Genomic DNA, 22,527 nt, shown 5'->3' on the forward strand with positions numbered 1-22,527 from the left:
CAAACTGCTACTATGCAAGTAGCCTTGCAGGCAAATTTGACAAAGAACACGAGGTTTCAAAAATGCAGAAACTTTGGAAAAATGCAGAGCTGGTGGAAGACTGAAACATGCTGAAGGACAGGGTGGCTCAACCCGTCCTTCAGCACAGATCAGGGTGGCTCAGCCCACAGACTTTGTGCACAGATCTCTGGGAAACCCATCCTCATTTCTACCTATGGATATGGAACAACATGGTAGTTACAACCTGTGTAATTTTGCACAGTTTCTTGAAGCAGTTATATCTTCTAAATAGTTATGTCCTCCTAATTGTGTTTTGCAAAAATAAATATTTTGTTTAGTCATCTGAGAGATGTTTTTTATGAGGCTCATAATAGTAGCTACATAAAAGAAAAAGTACATTTCTCATACTTTGAATTTTTTTCATGGTCCAATAGGCTAATATTAAAACAAAATGGGATAACAGTGGGAACATATCCACATCATACACAATGAAAGCAGTATTCCCCCACTTTAAAAAGTCTTTTTTTCAATACCCCTGCACATTCACAAAACAGCCTGTGAACTCCTTACGAAATAATGTACTAAAGTTTGATCAAATGCACAAGAAAATGCTACACACAAAAAGAAAATAAAAAAAAAAAAAGGAGGGGAAATCATATAGCTCTGAATTTTTTATCATCTTCCATATAGACCACAAGAGTCTTCTCTGATTAAGTGATTAAGCGTCCAGGGAAAATGTGATTTTGAGGAAGGAGTTTCTCTTCATTTCTCTGCTTTCTTAACTGTTCACTGGATACTTTTTATTCAAAATAGCTTGCAAAGCCACCAAATCGTCAAACAGGCAGATCTAGGAATGGATATGTGCGAATTTTGCCCCAGAATTGCAGTTGCAGAGAGGAGGCTTCACAGCACACCAAAGAAAGAACAAAAAATCACAATGCTTACCGCCTACACACAAAAAAATAGATCAAAGTGGGTGGGGAGGTGGAAGCAAGTGCACCGAGACAGATATAGAGAAGCACTGAATATGCAACTGCTAAAGGGGTCACACTCTTGTGCAAACCAAGCAGGTCATGTAGGCAGGCCTGAGAGAAGCTATTTCTGCTGATATTCAAAGCCAGCTGTCCCCTTTTGAGCATTATTCCCTTGCTCTTCCTTATACCCATTTGCACAGTGACTCTTCTCCCTTATTTTGTACTTGTAACTGTTTATTGTTTGATATCATCTGCTACTCACTAGAAATAGTAATAATAAATTGAATGCATAGATTAAAAAAACCTCCAGACTCTAAAATTTGCCAATTTAAATTAGATTAAGAAGAAGTGTTCAAGATAAAGCAAATTAGATGAAAGCTAAGATGAAATCTCTGCCCAAGAGATTGCCTCTACACACCAGAGAAACAAGAGCCAACTCTCTTCCCCAAATGAGGAATCAGCTCTTATGCAGTGGCCAATATCACAGAACTTTTATTTTTTCTGTCTAGTTCTTAGGAAGATCCCCACTGCATCCCAACAGGCACAGATGTAATCAGACAAGTTTTAATCTTTTCTTGTCACCAGTCCCCTCAGAAATCACCAGCATTGCATTTCTTTGATTTATTTTCCCACTGCTCTGCAACATCAAGGTGAGGGGCTGTCCAGCCCCATACTCTGTTCTAAGGGCCAGCTCCCTTCTGCATCAGAGGGACCCATGAGCATTTAGTAGGAAACATTAAACATCTTGCAGAATCAACCAAGATTTTCCATTTCACCATTCTTGAACAGAACAGAATTATTGTTCCTTCCTGAGTAGGAATATGATGGTTCTTCATAAGCAGACTAAAAAATAAAAATAAAATAAAATGCAAAAATAGCTGTTTTGCTGTGATGCTGCATTGCAGATTCACATCTAATTTCTGCCAATGTTATCCACTCAATCTTTTTCAACACTCCTGTTTTCCAAATTTTTCCTCCCACTGAATCTGTATGTTTGAGTAATGTTCACCCAGATGTCTGAGACTGGGGGGAAAAAAGGCACTTTTGGTCTCATTTTGTTAAGTGTTAGGAATCACTTTGATGATCCATAACTAATTTTACTGTACTTTCCACAAGGCAGATGTATGGCAATAGCTCCCTAAAGCAAGCTGCATTCAATCGTTACAAACTCCAGAGTTCCCCTTTCTATTTCCCTCCTTTTTGTGTTTATTTTTTTCATTAGTAATTAACCTTCACAGTTTATCATGTTCTCTTTCAATGGCTTATTGAACACATTTGACACAGGAGTTATATTTTTGATCCAAACACATTTTATCCTCTCTTTTTGGTTTCATCCCTTTGAAGAATGTCAGATTAGGATGCAGTTTGAGGAACACAGTTCTGCATTTTGGCTATTTTGTCTCTATCATTTAACACATTAACTTTCCCTATTTCTAATTTACCTGGAAAAATTTTGCATTCAAAGGATGGAGAGTCTTTAAACATTAAGAACTATTAACATGAAAGACTGTAAATAATTCCCACTTAAAAAGGTGTACTCTGTTATCTCTAACTCAGCATCCATAATTTGCAATAGCTTCACAGCTAATCTTTATTTCAGCCCTCTCTCTTGGAAAGGTAGAAATCACCTCTGAATTGTCCCTCTTATTTCTGATAAGCTCAGCTATCACAACAACAGAGAGATGACTGATGCTATTGAATCTGACAAGAGGGGGAGTTTATGCAACAATCTAAAAAGAAACTACCCCTTTGTGGCTGCACAGAAAACGCAACTATTTAGATTCACAGAGCAGCTGAGGCTGGAAGGCATCGCTGGAAATTGTCAAGTCCAACCCCCTGCTCAAAGCAGTGTCACCTACAGACGCATTGCTTGGGGTCATGCCCAGTTGGGGTTTGAATATTTCCAATGACAGAGACTGAACAGCCTCTCTGGACAGCCTGTGACAGTGTTCAAGCACTCTCACAGAGGGGAAAAAACCCCAGAAGTGATTTTCTTTTTCTTTTGTTTAAAAAGAATGTTTTATATTTCAATTTGTGCCCATTTACTACTTTTGAAAAGTCACATCTCATTACACTCACAAAACAGATTTCTTGCCAAGGTATATTCTGCAGGAAAAATAAATCAGCTACAAAAAGTACATCTGGTTTTCCTCAGAAGGTGACAAAGTGCACTTGTCACACCAACCTAGATATTTGTACTACTGGACATATCAAAATCCTTATGAAACAAAAATATAAGCGTCTTATTCACTTTAATATATATGACAAATACACCGGCCATACACAGAAATAAAGGAATTATTTGCCAGTGAAGGTTGGAATAAAAGCCATAGAATAATTTATATCATAGTGGATATTAAGAGAGAAATTATAGTATTGTTTCTTGTGCCTTCTTCTAAAACTTTAGGAGAATTTACTTGGTTTTTTCCTACTCTTAGATTCCTTTTTAGTGAGAGGTGCAGATGTATATGTGCATAGTTGTATGCACACTAGGTCTCTGGAAAAAAACATAGGTGAAACTTAGAAGAATTTTCTGACTGATTCTCAAAATTAAACATGGGAGGACCCAGGATGAGTCTTTGGTACAGCATTTGAACAGGAGCATTGTGTCAACTACCAAAAGATGATCACACTCAAATAATGGCAAAACTAAAACTTGGAGAACTTCCATGTTTTCACATCCACTGTTTCTGATCTCTTTCTCAGAAAGTCCTTAGGGCCTAGCTGACCATTTACTTGGTATTCAAGGGGCTTTTCTTCCTTTAACTTGTATTCAGAGGGGTTCTCCTTCCTGTAATGAAGATGAAATACAAAATACTGACCATCTGTCTAATGAAGCAAATTGTACCTGAATTTTTATCAATGGTCATTCTGTTTAACTTCAGCAGGTGGATTGCATTGGGCAGATCTTTTGCAATAAAGGCCCAGAGAACCTGCTTGGTCTGAAGGTAGAGTTGGTTTTAATGTTTAAGGTGCACAAGTTAACAACTCACTGGCCTCCCTGGGATTGAATACTGGTGATATTTGCTTCCATTGTCTCCAAACCTTTCCTTACCATGAGTTGTAAAGCTGTGTCCCACCTGGGGAGCACTGCAGCCTTTCCAGCCTTTGGGGCTGACTACTCCAAGCCCCTCATTTGGGTAATCCAACAGCCCCATCCTCTACACACAGTGATGCTTTGTAGGAAAGGAGCCAAGAAGTACTGGGTTTCCCACCTGGATGACCAGGCAGGAGCTGGATTTGAAATATGCTTACATGTACACCTTCCCCTCAGCCCAGACACAGCAGCTAGCTGGAAATGAGTAATTGGTGTAATGGGTAATTTAATTTTGGCAACTAAAGTTGGTGCTCTGACAGGGACCAAAGTACCACCTTCACTTTGGAGGTCAGTCAGGTGCAGGGTGAAATTGGTGCTCCAAAAAGGAGAGGCAAGCCCACAAAAATGCAAGAGGCTGGCTAATAGATGCTACCTTTTGCCAGAAAGACACTTGAATTTTACCCTCCTGATGTAAAATGTGGTTCTTCATGGTATTTCAGAGACTATGGTCCTCAGTGGTGCTCTGGAGACCTTTTGGACAAAAGAAACCTTGGGAGGACATGTAAAAACAGGAACTGTTAATAATTTTTGCTGGTTTTCTTATTTTTTTTCCTGTGGAGTATATTTTGTTTTGATTTTTTGTCTGTTTTTTCAGTGGATTTGACAGTGGGCGGAAAATGGTGACTGAGACATTGTCACAATGTTGAAACTCCTCTGTCTGGAAGGGTGTAACATGTGCTGTGGGAGAAGGAGATGGCATGAGGGAGGGAAGAGGAGAGAATGAGGTGCCGTTTCTTGGATTAGAGCTTTTATAAGCTTCCAGAAGAGAGGAAATTCAGATGTTTAGCTGGCAGCAGTTGGTGATGAGGGAAGAGCCCTGGCTCAGTTCCTTGCTGGGCTCAGGGAGCAGTTTCCCTCCATCTGTTAGGAGCTTCTGATTAGATGAGGTAGGTTAAATCTTTTTTCCCTCCGCTCTCCCTTCCCAATGGTTGTGAAATCATTTATTTGTGTTGCTGGGAGCAAAGAGAAGTGAAATGAAACCACAAAGCCAGTGCAGGGCTTTTTAAACTCTTTGCAGGTTGCAGAGGCTGGAAAGAGATGATTAGAGTGATTGAACATTGATGGGAATGATAAGACTGGTGAAAGGGCACAGAAGGGAGCAAGGAATTATGTGTTTGCTTAATGGGATAGCCATCTAAAGTTTCTCTGTCAGGCTGCCTTGTTTGCAATCTGTTTAATATTTGCTCTTATCTTCTGAAAATGGTGGCTTACTGTACATTTTCTGAAACTGTTTTCAGAAAGGGCAGTTTTATATCTCCAAATGTGTGTGAATTGGTGCAGAGAAAGAGGAGTTACTACACACATTCCATGGGCCAGTGCGGCTTGTCTCAAGGCCATGCTGAAGTAAAATCAACTGCATCATGTTACAGTGATGTTTTCCACCTACAGGCACTTCTGAGATGACTGCCATAGTGATTAAACTGAGATTGTACAGGATTGGAAATAGAGGCCAGTACAAGCTCTTCGGGCAGCAATGCTCTGACATCAAGTTCTGGCAGGTTTTAGAGCAATAAAGCAGACACACGCTTACAAAAAAAGAAAAAAAAAACCCAAATAAAACAAAAAAAGACACTGGCAAAAGCCCACCAGAAAATCCCAAATATATACAGGCACACAGACCAAATCAAAAAGACAAAAAAAAAAAAAAAAAAAAAAAAAAAAAAGAAAGAAATATTATTTCTGAAGGAAAGGGGGAAACTTTCTTCATTCCGCATCTAGCCTCTTCCCTCTTTTCACCTTCTGTGACAATTCTTGGACCCTTACCTCTCCTGCTATGATATTGATCCATCTCCTGTTAGGACATTAAATCCCATAAAACACAATACAACAGGCTGCTCTATTTGTGAGGCAGCCCCTTGTTAATTCTCCAACCATTGTCTGGCCTGGCACAAAACAGTAAAAGAAAAGACAGCCACAAGCATCCCACAGCCCAGGGCAGCATCCTTTCACCAGGGGTTGCCTCACTGCCTCCCTCTGCTTTGCGAGACCAGCAGTTCGCATTGCTGACTCTGCCTGCTACATCCAGGTGTCATCTCAGGGACAGAAGTGACAGCAGCCTCTTTTCTGTGAGAGGCAAAATGAATTTTGTGATGTGGATTCTACATCAGTAAAACAGCTTTCCTGCTGGGGGCTGACCAGAAATTAGGCTGAGATTATGAAAGACCCAGTTAAAGTTGGTTGCTTTTTTCAATTAAAATTTGTTATTAATTTATTACAGTCACAAGTTTTCTTAAATGGAAATAAAAATGCACTTTTTTTTTTTTTTGGTCTCAATCGGTGGAAAGAGAAAATCCAAACATTTATTTCTTACTATCACAGGATCAAAGAAAGTTTTGGGTTAGAGGGGCCCTTAGAGAGCATTCAGTTCTTAACCCACCCTGCCCACTTTCCACTAGACCAGGTTGCTCAAAGCTCCATCCAACCTGGCCTTGGACACTTCCAGGGATGGAGCAGCCACAACTTCTTTGGTCAATCTGTTCCAGTGCCTCATCACCCTCACAGTAAAAAAATTCTTTAAAATATCTTATCTAAATCTACCTATTTCAATTTAAACCTGCTACCTCTTTTCCTTTCAGCAGACCTCCTGATAAACCATCCTTCCCCATCTTTCCTGTAGGCCCCTGTCAAGTAGTGGAAGGCCACCACAAGGCCTCATAAGATTTCTAAAGTTAAATACTCCTCTATCCACAAGACTGGAAAACCAAGATGGCCAAGAAAGCTCCCATGAAGCATTTTTCTAACATGCTCATTTATAACCCAAACTAGCTGATTTACATCTCAATTTACATATATCCCACAGTGCTTCATTCCATTGATTAGACAGCAGTGCATTTACATTTCCATCACTTCCACATAACAGCACTGGTAGGTCACAGTGACCTTACACATATCTTGTCAAAGCCTTTTGTGTCAAAACAGCACAACCTCAGAAATGCACTATCAAAACATCCCCATCATCCAATGTCAAAACAGCTTCATCACAGAGCCTAAGCACATTCACATCCAACGAATTAACATATCAAGACTTTATGGCTTTAATATCCAAGTAAAAAACAAAAATTAATGTCTTCCCTGTGAAAAGAAAATTGTTCTTACTCCCATTTCCCACTGGTAATTAACAAAGTTCCTGTCTACTGGGGTGTGTCTGGGGTGACTTATTTTTTTTTCCTGACAGTGTCACTAAAATGACTGACATTTTCATTTAGTCAAACTTGCAAAAAGTGGCTGGCAGAGGTTTCTGGGAACTTGGCCTCAGCGACTTTCAAGGCAGTAACATTCCTGCCTAGGTACAAGACTATTCAACTAAGTGAACATCACAACAGAAACATCTTGCAAACAAAGCTAATACACAGTTCTGGACCATCTCCTGTTGCATTTAAATCCTCTCACTGTTCAATTTTCAGGCCAGACCTATCTTAGTGCTTGGTTTCACTGCAAATGACTAAATAAATTGGGAAGGGAGAAGCACACACTACATTTTTTTTTTATTTATTTAAAGGAAACAGATAAACCCTGAAAATTAAATCTGTTTAAAAATCACAGTCTCAGTGCTTCCCTTGCCCTCCTGCCCATCTGCATACAAAGCAGAAAAAGTATGCATAACCACAAAGTTTCACACCAGTGCAGCTGAATCCATGTGAATCCCATAATTTGAATTTTAAAGCTTCTTAGTCTCTGCTTTGTTTATAAGGGACGTTTTTAGGAACTTATCCCATCACTGGACAGCATGCTTAAGTGTAAACATAAGTAGCATTCAAATATATGGGCAGTCAGGACAGCAATGTTTGGCCTATTCTTGAATTAGGACATGCATAGACAGTCCACTGAAAATGCAATATTACACTCAGCTAATCTGGTGTGTCAGCACTGCAAATATTCGTGTTTGGGCAGCACTCACAATTTCAGGCAATGACTTTCTTAATCGGTAAAACATTCAAATACAGAATAAATAAATATAAATCAGCTGGCTACATCCTTTCCATTATTTTTTCTTCAGGACATTATCTAACAACCAAAGCAATTAAATTTACAAGAAAGAGGAAGGTCAGAGGCACTCAACTCTTGACTGACCTTGTAGTGGAGACACCACGTCACAGCCATTAGCACTGGGGTAGGATCTGTTGCATTTTGCTCTGTTTCCACGAGTCATCTTTGTGGCAGCACAGGCTGAGACCATGAATTTAGATTGATTATTTCAAGGCAGAACAAATCAAAAGCAGCAGTTGCAAATTTGTAGAAACAGACCTGACTGGTGCATTACTGCAGTCCCCAAGAAAAGCAACTGGGGGCATGACCACATACCTTCATCTTGTATAAACACCTTTTATTTAATTTTTTGGATTTGGTTAGTTCCAAAAGTCATTATTTTGAAATATGTGATATATATTATTTTTCATTATAGACGTACAGCAGTTCTCATGTAAGCTCTCTCCTTAAAAGTAATGTATATAGGAGATATTCCCTCTATTTTAAATAAGAAGACTTCAGAATTCATGAACTTCGTGAGTGTGACAGATGTGATGAGACAGAAAAAACAATTCACTCTGCTATAATTGTGGCCTTTAGTTTATACTTAACTATGCTTTGATGGATTGCCACATTAATTAATACTTTACTTTCATTTTCTAAAGAGTAAAATAGCGAGTTGTAGTCTGAGGACTAATCTCAGGATTTCTATGACCAGTATCACAGCAGTAAAACCTCTTAATGTTAACGCTTCTTATTTTCATCCGCTTGTCCAAGTCTTCACTGAAAACAAGATGTGCAAAACCAATTTAAAGTCAAGGGGGGAAGTTTTTCAGATCTCTCTGGCAGAAGCTTCTGCTGCCTGAGAATTGGAAAGGGAACAGGAGCTCTCTTCATAGGTTGACATGACCTGAGAGAGTCAGATGAAGTGACACACACGTGTGTAAAAATTTGTGTTGGGGAAGAAGAGCACTGTGGGGTGCCACAATTACAGAAGGGAATAGAAAAAAAAAAGAAGTGAAGTGGTTGGGTGAGGAGTTAGAAGAGAGACATATGTATGAAGGAATAAAAGGACCTCATGAAATATAAAGCAGGGCAAATTTGTTCCTGTAGAGCTTTGATTCCACTGGATTTTTGCTATCCAAAGAGGGATGGCGAGAGACCTAAGCAAGCTTGGCAGGAGGCATGAGAGGAGGCCACAGGGCTGCATTCCCAGGCCTTCCAAAGAAGGAGGCTGCAATGGCTGCTAATGGTGAAATGGTGAAAAGCTGCTGATATCATGGGGGATCCCAGAGAAATACTGAGAGAAAACTGGACAAAACCTCCATTATTAATAGATCTGACTGAGAAAGAATATCAGGGACGGCAGAGGAAGAAACATATTTAAAATGTACCTGATCACCTAAATTCTCTGCAAATATAGACCAGGATCACCAGTACCCCTCTGTGGCTGAATCACTTGGACCCAGTGTTTCAGCACTGTGGGAGTCTGTCATAGCTCTGAGGCTGCTGCAGAAACATCAGCTACTCACTGTTATGTGCCAGAGTGCAGAATGAGTCATTGACATAATAAATCCTCTTGGCAGCAAGGAACCTGGTAAATTGAAGAGATATTTTCAGCATTCTTGCAATTCGTGGCACAAATTACTTCTACCAGAATTCATTCCAAGCAGCTGAAGGGCTCTATACACAGGGCACCTGCATGTTGCCCGGGGTGAACAACAATGCTGCCACTAAACACTTTGGGATTCACTCTCTAATCAGAGGGCAGCTGCCTCTGTGACATAATCACCATGACCAGAAAGTGGGAAGTGACTCTCAGAATAAATGAACTTTCAAGATCCAGTTTAGATATGTTGGTGCAAGCTACAATGGCTCCTGGATTTGATCATTAAACTGGAAACATAACTGAGAAACTTGGTGTCACCTCTCTGACCATGCCACAGGAATTATTCCAGTGGAGTACAAAGTTGAGCAGAATTCCAGATGGCTGGCCTTATGGTAGTGAAACAGAGTCCTCTTGTTTAAAGGTGTGCAATGAGCTGTTTGCTCTGGTCACCACTTGGAAGCAGCAGTGACATGATGACATTTCCACATGGCAGTCCCAAGCATGGGGAGCTGTGCTTGTGCGTGCCACTCTTGGAGAGCAAACCACAGGACCACACTTCACAGAGTCAGAAAGTTCCAAAATACTGGCAATGGTAGTGGGGGACAGAGGTAAACTTTTTGGACTGTGGTAAAAAATAGGGAAAAAAACACAAAAACTGAAATCCTGACCATATTCCACCATTATAGCTGTTGCAGGCAATTTCTCCTCTGGTTTGATATTTTAGCTCAGCCTGCTTAAGTCTTCAGAGGCTGCACTGACAAGCAAAAAGTCTAATTACCATGTTTAGTTTGCTCCTTCTAGCATGCTCTGCAGGCTCTGTCATCATTTCACTGTGACAAGAAGTTGGGTGGTTTTTTCCTTGTAGCAAGTTCTTCACTATTCTTGCTAAAGAAATACTGCACCAGAGATTCCTTTGATGGTTTGGTTATGTTTAACTTGCCATTAATGCTATGTTTTCCTTTGAAACTTCTTCCTCTGTGTTTACTTTCATACATCTGGTGGAGAAATGGATTTGCTTTTTTTTATTTGTTTATTGTCACACATAAGAGAAGCATAGATAAATCAAATGCTTTGCCCCTTGGGCTTTACTAGTCTTGTCTTTATGCTGTATCAAAAATTTTAATAAAAAAAGTTAAGTAATAAAAAAGATGAATCCTCATTTTTGGTAATTTCTTCCTTCTTTATTTCTTTTTCCAACTTGAAGTTTTAATAATTTTGATTTACAGAATCATAATGAGGAATCATAGTGAAGCAAAATCGCTTGAGCCACGGTAAAGACGGATACAACTTGTAAGGAAAGTAGGAGACCCAGTTGTATCTAACATGTCCTCATTTTGAATCTGATTTCAGTTATTTCAGTTATTTCTTCAAAAGATATAGCTTTTAAACATGGATGCTTGCAGTGGCAGTAGACAAAAATCATCATAAGACAGATATCTTACTACCAAAAAAAGGAGTAAAAGGACACCTAATTGTATATTATTGCAGATTGCACATCAGTGGAGCTCAGAACTGCATTATGCAAAGTATTGTTAATGAAGAAAGGTATAAAGAAGGGAAGGAAGCAAAACAATCCTAAACTTGTAAAGATATGAAGTGAGGTGGGAAATGAGAAGCACTGAAATAACTTTGCATTTTCTGCTGTGAAATCAAAAGACCAAAAGCCTAATCACATTGTCAGTCAGTAACCAGTCTAGTGCAACAGGGAAGAAAGGCAGAGATGAGAATGGAAGCATTAACAGTAGCACAATATCTTCTAATTTTTTGGATCCTTTCAATTCATCCAACTGCCACCTCACTCTGCTCCTTCTAGTGTCTCTCTCTTTTGGGGAGTGTTTCTTTGGGTTTGTATGCATTTATGTCATCCCAAGCATTTTTGGCTGAAAGGTGATATGGCTTTTCTACCCCTCTGTTTTCTTCTCCATCCACTGCCTGTATTCCTGTCTGCACAGCTCCAAAGCAAATCCCTTCCCACTTTCATGCAGCACTGTGGCAATGGCTGAATGTGACTGAACATTAACAGCAGCAATAATGACACTAGTGCTGACTTTTGGGATAACAGCAATAAACTTTGCAGAGCTCCTACAGATAAAACCAGCCTCTTTTCTGTGATATTAAAACCAGAGTTGATCACCTAGTTCCTCTTTGTTTTTGTGTTCAGAGATTAAGAACTGATACAAGGATATTAAACCCTATAGTGGATATTATGGGAACAATGGCTTCTTATCACTTCAGCCATGTCTTTGACCGAAACACTTACAATTTGCCTCATTGTAGAGCTTATTATAAACATCACATAGAGCTTATTATAAACATCACATCTAGAAAAAAGACTCAGCTAGCCAACCAAAAAAAGGAAGTTTTGTATGAAAATGTCTTGCACTAAATACATAAACAATCCTAATGCAACAAGAAGCTTCTAAGGAAAGTCACAGCACAGAGTAATCAGCACCCATGGCCAAAAAGTTCTTACAAAATTGCACTCAGATACTTGTAATGAGTTTTCACTGATTTATGTATCCTCCTTTTTTCTTCTCAATAGCAGGTAGGGGAAGTAATTTTGGGGTTTTGTTTGTTTGTTTGTTTGTTTTTAAACTACTAGAGATGTCTGCAGAGAAGAGAACTCCCAAGTCCTCTCTGCACTGTTTGACACAGTTATTTATGGATTTGCTGTTTTGGATGTTTGTGCTGGGAGCGCTTGGTTGGCCATCCAGTTGTCACCAGCACTGCAGTAGGAATAAAGCGTCAAATTCTCAGAAAGATTCATGTGTGTGTGTGTGTGTATTTTTAAATGTCTGAAATCTTATTTTTAAGCTTTCAGCTTCAAAGATCCACTTACCATTCAATGGTTGCATTCACATAAGAACAGTTTTAAGCAGAACGGCTCATTCCTTATTTTGATGTAGCATCAGTCCTGCTGTTTCATCTAAACCTTATCCCCTGTCATGTAGTAGAGCTGACAGGATGACAAAAATAAAGGCTTTAGTGCTAACAAACTTGGTTTGTTCTCCCTCTTGACTTCCCAAGTGCCACTGCTATTTATTTAAAAGGAGAAGAGACCAAGAACATATAGGATATTTAAAAATAACAAGCCACAAAGAAAAATAAAACATACAAATAAACCAACCAAACAAAACTCCAGCAAAAGTGCTATTCACAGCACTGCTAAAGAGCAGGGATTCATTTGGGCTGATCCTGTGCTGCTTGCAAACACCTTTACCCCATGAGCTATGAGGCTTGGCCTCAAAGGACAGCAAGAGATAATGTGCAGTGATGGTGATGGAAGGAATCAATCCCTATTTCACATCAACACTGGAGACTGAGGGGTACCTTTGGGAGCATTTCCTTTATTCTGTCCTAGGTTAGTTCAGGCTGTGCAGGCAGGCAGTTCAAAAGCAGACAGTTTTAACAGAAGGAAAACATCAAATCATTTGTAATGTTACCTGTGATCTTAGGCACAGCTTCCAAATTGGAAGGTTGATGGCAAGAGCTGATGGATATAAGAAACTGCCCTTAAAGGGGAATGGAGACCTGGCCTTTTGTGTCTGGGTGGTGCAGCTATTTCTCAGGCCCCGCTTTTCTGTACTTTACAGTCTTTGAAAAGAGAATACTCTGAAATTAATAGAAGTTTTGCCATTAACTTCAGTGGGACCAAGACTTCATAAATATTTTTGTTTCTTCTGTTGACTAAATTGCTATTACTGCTTTCAACACATCATCTTAAGATTGATGCCTGCACCTCATAAGATTAAATTGGCCTCTGCATTGTAGAGAATACAATTTCTCCTTGCTAGCCACTCTGCTCTCTCACATTGATGATCAGAGGAGCAAGTCCTACTGTAGCAAGTTATTTTGCCCAGAATAACTTGGCAGGATCTTATGAGAGAGGGGATGTGTTTTACTGGGGGAAGTGTTGTAACAAAAAAGTGATCCGATTTTTGAATTGCATAAGCTCTTCTGCTCAGATGAGAGCAGGGACTTCTCATCTCCTTAGACAAAGATCACAAGTATTTACAAAATCACAGCATACAGGACTACACTCAGGATGGAGATGGTCCTATTAAAACGTCCTATAATCAAATCACTGCAGATCTGTTGGAAGAATAAAGGGGGTAAAGTAGGGTTAAGATTGTGGAATAGCCTTGTAGTCAGATAAATCTTAGGCTTAAATCTGTGAGCTGAATTTGGAGATCATCCTAAAGAGTGGCAGAAGATAAGGCAGATTAACCCTTAAATTATTGCTTGCTGTGAGGAGCAGTCTGTAGACCAAAGACTTCAAGTCACTGGAGAAGTTTCTTTTACAAACAGCCAGAGACTGAGACAGAGGTGAGCTGGTACTAGCCCTAGTTAGCTCCAATTCCCCAAGAAAATTGCTCAGTCCTAAGGAGTGAGAGGTACTTGGCAGCAGCAATCAATATGATGCAGTGGTTCTTTGATTGCCAGACAAAAGTTCAACGACTAAACTTTAATGCAGAATCTCAGAGCAAATGTTTTAGAAATTCCAATTGTGTTAGAGAGGATTAACTAGAAACATTGCCTTAAATTTTAAAAGCACAGGTATATAGTGGTAGGCTTGAATGTAGCTAAGACAATGTTATTAAAGCTGCACTTATAGGCCACTCCTTTATTTGAAAATACTTTTGTGGTGGGATAATGTCTTAAGACACAGAATTTAATTACTAAGCCACAATAGAAATGTTCTATTTGATTTTCTCTCCTATTACTCATATTATATATAGAACACAAATTGATCGGGCATTAGTATCAATGCCTGGAAAGGCTCAGATTCCCAATGCAGTCAGATTTCTTTAGCAGACAAGTTATTACTTTACCTATACTAAGCACAAATATTGTATTTGTACCTCTGTGTCTACCAAATGAAGTCCTGTCTTTTGCTCCTTGTACTTACTGGGGTCTCAATTATTTTATTGTACATTCTTAACTTTTAATAAATCAAAGAGAATTGTCTACACCACTAAACCCAGAAAAAAAGTGATCAACTTGGCTGTTTCACCACCCACGCTGCACATTTCAACTCCGTTCACTTCACATTTGTTTCCATGGAACTCTCCCATAAGGAGAATCAAAAATTTCAAGGAAGTAATAAAGTAATGATTTATCAATAGTAAAAATTAAAATTTCCATCTGTGGCACTGTGCATGTCATGAAGTATTATAATGCCCCATAGTGTAATCTGATTATATTTTAAAGTAATTATACTTAAAATTTTTCATCTTTTTTACCATCCTAATGTGCTGCTGCTATCTATTCTCCTCATAGCATGGAATATATAATGTCAGAAATTACTTCAGATTTAACTGATATTGATGCCAGCATCAATATCAAACATGACTTCCTGCAAATCCAGGCTGAAATTCATAGCTGGATCTGTGCAAATGTTTCTGCTGAAAGTTGAGAGGAACTCCTTACAAAATAGTTATCCAAGAGCAGATTTTAGCCCTGGCATCAGTAGTGAAAACAGTGCTGTTTTCACTACCTAGATTCTAATTAAAAGTCCTGCCCTTAGTTTCAGCCAATCTTCAGCACAGCCATTCTCATTTTCGGATATTGTCATCATCCTTTCACTTAACATGAAACTTTCCAAACTGCTTGTGTCTCCTTTGGACTAATTTTTGATGTGGATTTGCATCTTTGGGATAAGGAAGAGGGGATTTTCAGACAAATTGTTTTAGCTATTTTGAGGGGCCGGATAAGGCTTTCCCATCATTGGGTTGAAAAGCTCTAACTTTTATTTGCTCTGCAGAAACTTGGCAAAGTGACAGCAGTAGCAGATGGTACAGAGTGGGACAAGAGAGACAGTCACCTTCATGTAATGGACACGTCAATGTTATTCCATTACAACAATTCACAACCACATAAGTTTTAACTTCTGAAAAATCTCATTTTCATATGCTAGATGAGCAGTTTTTAAGGGGAGACAAGGCAAAGAAGGCAGCGATAGAGACAGAAAGCACAAAAGACCTTCAGAGGAGACAGCAGTCGTTGGGTAACAGCGGAAGACAGTGACAGAGGCTGACAGCTTGATGTCAGCACAGCAAAGGAACACATAAACATTCTGAGGATCATCTAACAGAATTAAAAGAATGAGAAAACCAGGGAGGTTAACCATGAGAGGTTCTGCTGGGTGAACTGTCTGATGGAGGAAGGTGTGGATGAGATCACGTTTTACGGCCACATCCGTTTTGTGATGACTGACTGCACTAAGTGGTGTGGAAGTTCTCAGCATGGGAAAAAGAAATGCTCCTGAAACACCTTATCTATCTAACCCACATTTTCTTGTCTGAGTGGGAGGGAGATGTCCTCTGGAGTGTTTCAGTGCTTGATGACTCTCCTCAGCATGCTTGATGAAGCCACATGCCCACTATACCTCTCCTCGAAGCATGAACCCATTTTTACTCCAGACAGAGGGACTGTTCAAATACCTCATTTTTGGGCTGTGAACTTCTGTCCAGAGAGCTCCATCAGGAGCCCACACATCTTAAAAGGGTTCAACACTCTCAGGCAAGAGGTCTGACCTCTTAGGTCAAAAACATTGGAAAGGCTCCAGAAACGTTTTCCCAGCTTCTACAAACAATGTAAGCTCTTTGTCCTGTGTTAACAAAAGTGACAATGTAGAGACTAACCTTGGCAGCTTGATAACATGCTGTACAGCACTACAGGACCAACGTTTGCCTGGGAGAACCGAGCAGCTCCCACCAACATCTGATCAGTTCCTCCCCTTGGTGTTTGGAGCACTGGAAACCTCTGACAGACACAGGCAGCAGTGCAGGGCTTTTTCTACTTCATTTCCCTCTTACCTTATAAGACATCCTAGGATGTTCTCACATGCACAGGTACCTGTCTCCCCCTCAGAAATCTTGCTGAAGACACAGATGTAGCACCATGAGATCCAAATGGCAGAGATGCCTAAAGTCAGGCCCAAGGTTCTCCTGGAGCTCCTGTTCTTGAAGTCAAAATTGATCATCTGCTGGCAAGAGCACTTGGCGTGCATTCATTTTTGTGCTATCAGGAAGTACACAATAACATTTGGTTATTATTTAGTTTTCTATTAGCTGTTGATGTGAGGGATTTTGATTACAAAAACTACTATCACCGTGCTGAAACTAGATATCTGACTAAATCAAATAAAATGTTCTTTCTGTTGTCTCCTGAAATGCAGGTTTTCCATTGCTAATTTTTGCCATTTATTTTCTCTGCTATTTTAATTTCCCCAAAAGCCAGTTTCTTGTAAATGTAGTTCTTTGAGGTTATTAAAGTGGGACTCACCATTTGCAAATATTACCATTAGAAGCCTTACAATAATATTTTTCATTATGGCTATCACCCAGACTCAAGAGTGTGAAATGGCTCCAAAACAGTCTCATTTACTTCCAAAAGAAGTATAAAGTATGTTTTAAAATAATTGTCTGTGATTCTGTTTGCAGAATATAACAATAAAACCATGAAAAGAAGACACAGACTCACAAAGCAGTCTACATTAAACTAAAACAGTTTTTAAGATCAACACAGTAAATTTCTTTCTGACTTTGAGTCCCAAACATGTCTCAGTGTTATAACTTTGATAACTCCTATCCATAGTTTGACTGTCATTCTTTGATAAAATGTTAGTGTTGTACTGTCATTACACCTCTGTGGCAAGGAATCACACATTGAAAGAGAGAGAAAAATGACATTATCGGGAGCCACTATCTCAGAATCGGTTTCAAATTTGTATACAAAGCCATTATGACACCCTGCTCTGGCTGGTGCAGTAATGTTTTACAGCACAATTCCATCTGCAGATGTTGCCAAAGGACAATATCCTTCTACACTGACTAATGCATTTCCCTGTAAACAACTCGCTGATTTTTGTGGGACCTGATGCTGCCTCAGATGCCATTCAGCATGAATAAAGGTGTCAGAATATGGCCTGGAGTTATTATCTGTATAACCTAAACCTCAGTAAAGCAATGAGATACCCAGATTAATGGCTAATGCCTGGGATGATATTCCTATCTTAACCCTTGCTGTCTGACCAAAGTGAATAATAACATGCTTATGGTATATCATCAGCCTCTGAAATACAGTTGCAACAGTATGAAATTTCAGAATAAATATCTGCATTTGTTCTTTTTTATTCCCCTTGTGGATTTAAGTCAGTTCCCTAAAATATTGTTTAATATGATTTTAGAGATTTAATAGCATCTATTGACCAAGAGAGGACAAAAGTCAGTTCTCTCCTGAGCTTTTTCTCTGTAGGATAAATTTGTTTGAGAGTGCTTTTTCTTTTTAGTTTTATGTTAAGAAACTTCCCAATTATCTTTGAAGCCATCAAACAGCTTTTCCTAGTTAATGGAAGATCTTTAACGATACCTAACAACAACATATTCTATATACTATTTTGGGATGATTTGAATACAAAAAGCATTACAAGAAGCTGGATTCTATTTGTATTCATTCTTGTATAATTTTACATGCCAGCTGAATTACTAATAACAGCAAAGTCTAGCTCACATATACACACCATGAAAAAAATTAATAATAACTGATCATTATGTTATTTTATAATTTTAAATGGTATAGGGACATAAAATAAGCATGTATTTAATGATTCAATAAAGTACTCCAGAATATTTCTGAATATTCTAATAGAAAAGAGAATTAACTTTCATTCCTTTGGCACTTTGAGGTCTTTCACCATTGTCTCTATGGCTATTTTTTCATGCTTGCATAATTATTTAATACAGCACAATCAAGTCTGGCAGAAATTATGGCCATGTCCATAGTTCAGCAATCTGTGTTTCTGATTGCATTTACAGTGAATGTGTGCAAATAAAAGGCCAGAGCAATCTAGTGCCAAATTCTGTGTTCATAAATTCAGCTTAGGGCCAAAATTCTCTCCTAAGTGAACAAAGACAATGAAACTTCCAACTAACAGGGAGATTCACAACACCCCAAACAGCACAAGTGCTCCCAAAAGAAATGTGCATTTGAAATGTTGACCTTGGGCTATAGTCTGTATAATCTATACTGGAAATGCATTCCTGCATGTAGAATTCACACAAAGTGAATTTTGGAAGAGGATGACTGGGTTTTAGGACAATAGGATAACAATCTTACTTACTATTGCTACCCTACAATTATGCCAAGATAGAATTACCTGAGAAGAGAAGTACAATTCTTGATATTCCTTGGTCACGAGTAGTTTAAGCTCGTAGCTTTGCCATTCCTGTGTGATGTTCTATGCAGAGAGATGCTTACTAATCTGAGGAAAAGAAACACTTCATTGCCACCATACTACAAAAATATCCAAGATTCAGAGGGCCAAACAGACAATAAAGGGGAAATGAAGACAACCGTGATCCTAATTATTAATGAGGATGATTATCTTGTAGGAAAGCAATATAAGGTGATATTTAAGAAAGAAAGTCTTTCATTTCCTAGATAGGAGATGGGTTAAGTTGTTAAAAAATTAGAGACTGATATAATTTCCTCTGGTTATGGTTTTGAAGTGCCTATCACTCCTGTAATTACAAAGGCAGTACTCTGAATTTGCCCAGCAGAACAAACTTCTCACAGCATAGAAAATGGTCCTAGGGCATGAAATTGTTGCCATTAGCTCAGGCATGATGGCTGTGCTGCTGGGTATTCACAGAACTCAAACAGCTTAGAAGATAAAAGTTTGGGTGCCAAGGGGGTCTCCAGACTGAAATGGACATTTGGGGATTTATGGCTCAGCTTGCAAGTGTTCTTCTCAATACACCACTTGAGGCTGTCCAGCAAGGTACATGGCCAAAGCCAAAAGTACATAAAAAATTGTGAAGAACTTGAGAGAGATAGGAAAAATGACTCACCTTTGAAGAAATGCACATGTTGACAACTTTTCTTCTGCTACAAGTTTATCACAGGAATGCAGCTCATGCAGATGTACTGGGATGTTTCCTTTACACTGGCTTAAAACCTGGGAGAGCTGCACTCAGGGACTGAGGGGTTCTTCTTTAAATATGACAAAATATGCTGCAATCGAGTAAGCAAAGTGATATATCTAGGAAAGAAACCTGTTGGAAGTAGAATTGCAAACCTTACAGATAAATAAATATACTCCATAATTACAAAACATAAGCAAAGAATGAAGAAATTTTAGGCTCTTTTCTTTGAAGAAAAAGAGCCTAAAATTTGCTGAATGTTTTTGATGCTGACAACAAACACTTAAAATTGCTCTTCATTTGAACACTACAGTAGGAAAAAATGCTCTTACACTGCAGATTTTAGCTACATCTGATAAGATCTGTAAAGCCTGAGGTGTATTGACAACTCAATACCCTTAATTTGGTGGGAAAATAACTCAAGACAGTCTTCATTGACTTTTGCTCTAACACATTAATCACAGAAAGGAATATTTAGGGTACCTGGGATCAATTTTTATGACTACTCCAAGTAGCTGGGATTACTGATTTGTTAGGGAATATTTCAAGTTTTTGGCTCCTTTTTGTTATGGATTTTGAGTTGTTATTTGGTTGTTTGTTTTTTCTTTAATTGACTGTTTGACAAGACAGACTATTTCTTGCAACTGAGATACAGAATGAGCTTTTGACATGCAGAACTCTGAGGTCTTGTTTTAAAGTAATTATTTAGCTTTTCCTTGAATGACACTCTGAGAGGGATTATGGAAGAAAATCATTATAAGGTTGCACATCAGTCAGGATACTTTCTGCCCCTTCTCTTTGATTTAGACATACACTGCCAAACAAATCAAAGATTACACTTGGGAGCTGCATGCTGCTGTGATGGATCTCTGGAGAGGAAGAGAGAAAAATGAAGTTTAAAAAAAATGTGAAAGGAAACGTGAGGAATGAAAAAAAAGTTTCAGCAAGTTTTGGCTCTGCTGTCAGCCAAATGAACGAGAAGGGACAACTTGATCTATTGCAAGATCATAGCCAAGGATAAAGTTGTCCCTGACAGAAACAAACACACACACAGACATTCATTTTGATTCACTCAGTTTTATGGGTTTCATTGTTCTTTGATAGACAAGAGCTTTTCCCCTGTTCTGTTGACATGCCAATGCACCAGTATAGCCTCTTGAAGACATAATGCACACATTCCATGACACCAAATTATATCCTGATATTGGTAAAGCTGAGAAATGAGAAGCAAAAAGGATGTTTTTCATTAATTTCAGAGCTATTAAAGAATATAATCTCTTAATGCCTCAAAAGACTTGACTATTGAACTTTAACTATAAGTACCACTAATTAGAGGTCTGCAATGCCTGATATGTCTTCAGAGAAAAAAAATCACAAACCAGCTCATTAAAACTGTGATGTTGGCTCACTGCAAACAGCTGTCAGGATGGGTAATTTGGGAGTGCATGTGGAATGAGAGAAGAAGAGTAGCTGTAAATGCAATCAAAAGCAGGGGATGCATCAAAGCAAGCCCAGTGATTTACAAGAGGGTGAGTTTGTGAAACTTCCATAGGTGGAAATACAGAAAGTAGGCAAGACTCCTCGTATCAGGAGTCGCCTCTGATAATCCCATGACATTTTCCCCTTGGTACAGTTTTCTACAGTGACAGGACAAGCATTACTCCAAGTTGTGCTGTCACAATTAGCTGACATAATTTCATTAAAACTGTTTTTACTTGTGAATGTACACAGCCTATCTTGCACAAGCCTCACCACTAAATGTTTTATACTGGAATGAAGGGGCTGAGGGACAAATACAATGTCATTTACAGTCATTACAGCAGAGTGTAGACTGAAAGCAAGGTTTTCTTCAAAGTATCTAAAGAACCTTTCCAAGATCAAAAAAACTTTCATTAAATTGCATTCCAAAACCAATGCAAAAAAAACTAAATGTCGCTAAAAAAAAATCTCTAAAAGTTTACTTTGCCCAAGCAGAGTTTGATGTTACAGCATGTTCAGATTTATGGTGGAAGCATCTCAATTTAATTTTTAACAGGCTGCCTTATGTAAATATCTAAGTGAGAGAACTCATTAAAAATTGTAGCAGAGAAAACTGTGGAATTAATGTATGAACTTTTATTCATGACTATCTGGCCCTAGAAAATTATTTGACATTGCATATGGATGTCAAATACTTGCAGACTGAACTCTGCTGGCTACAACTCTTACTCCCAGCTTGCAGCAATGACAGGCTTACACTTGAACTTAACTACTTCATTACATTTATTCTTACATCTTATATCCCTGAAAAGTGATACATTCTCAAAAGTATGCCTCTATTATAAAACTTTACCTGTAAGTGTTCTCCTTACCATGGAGATTTCACTCTTTTAGATGAGATCTGTAGGACCCATGCACATGAATCTGCAGGATTTTGTCCCAACAAAAGCTAGGAAATAGGAAAGGATAAAATCATTGGTGCTTATGAGATATTCTACATTTTCTGAGCTCCTGTTTCTCTTGCTCTCTCAGGAAGCCTCCCACCAGCTGCAGTCTCTGAGGAGTAGCTAGAACTCCTGATGTCATAAATCCTCTGAGATGATGCATGAAGTGAATTCTGTCTTGAAACTGCTTGATGGCCACTTAAATTTAACCAGAATTTACTTTCTTGAACACTGAAAGTATATTTCTCCTTTTAAAATGAAAGTGAAAACTAATTTTAAAAGTTTCCTTTAAAAAAATATCAACTTGCAACTGCTTCCCACTCCTCCCTTTTTTTCTACCTTAAAAAATGAAGATTTCAAGAAGAATTTATGAACTTAGATAATGTGCATTCTAGTCTGAAGAAAACATCAGCCCTCCTTTTCCTTAGATCTAGTCTGCATTCCTTGTCTCCTTAGAGGCATTGCATTGCACAGATTTACTTTCTTTCGAATTTACAGTGACTTTTACAAAACTCAAATCAGGCTGGTAGGA

The 22,527-nt window shown here is 38.7% G+C and overlaps 1 long non-coding RNA gene across 1 annotated transcript; it reads right to left on the reverse strand.

Moving 5' to 3' along the window:
- Positions 1-19,506: 19,506 nt before the first annotated feature.
- Positions 19,507-22,285, reverse strand: LOC137466127 (uncharacterized). Its single transcript, XR_010995010.1, has 3 exons — positions 22,096-22,285; positions 21,905-22,000; positions 19,507-19,663 (listed from the first exon to the last, which is right to left on the reverse strand). It is a non-coding gene; the product is annotated as an uncharacterized lncRNA (long non-coding RNA).
- Positions 22,286-22,527: the final 242 nt, after the last annotated feature.

The sequence above is a fragment of the Anomalospiza imberbis genome, chromosome 2, assembly GCF_031753505.1.
Source record: "Anomalospiza imberbis isolate Cuckoo-Finch-1a 21T00152 chromosome 2, ASM3175350v1, whole genome shotgun sequence".
NCBI lineage: Eukaryota > Metazoa > Chordata > Aves > Passeriformes > Viduidae > Anomalospiza > Anomalospiza imberbis.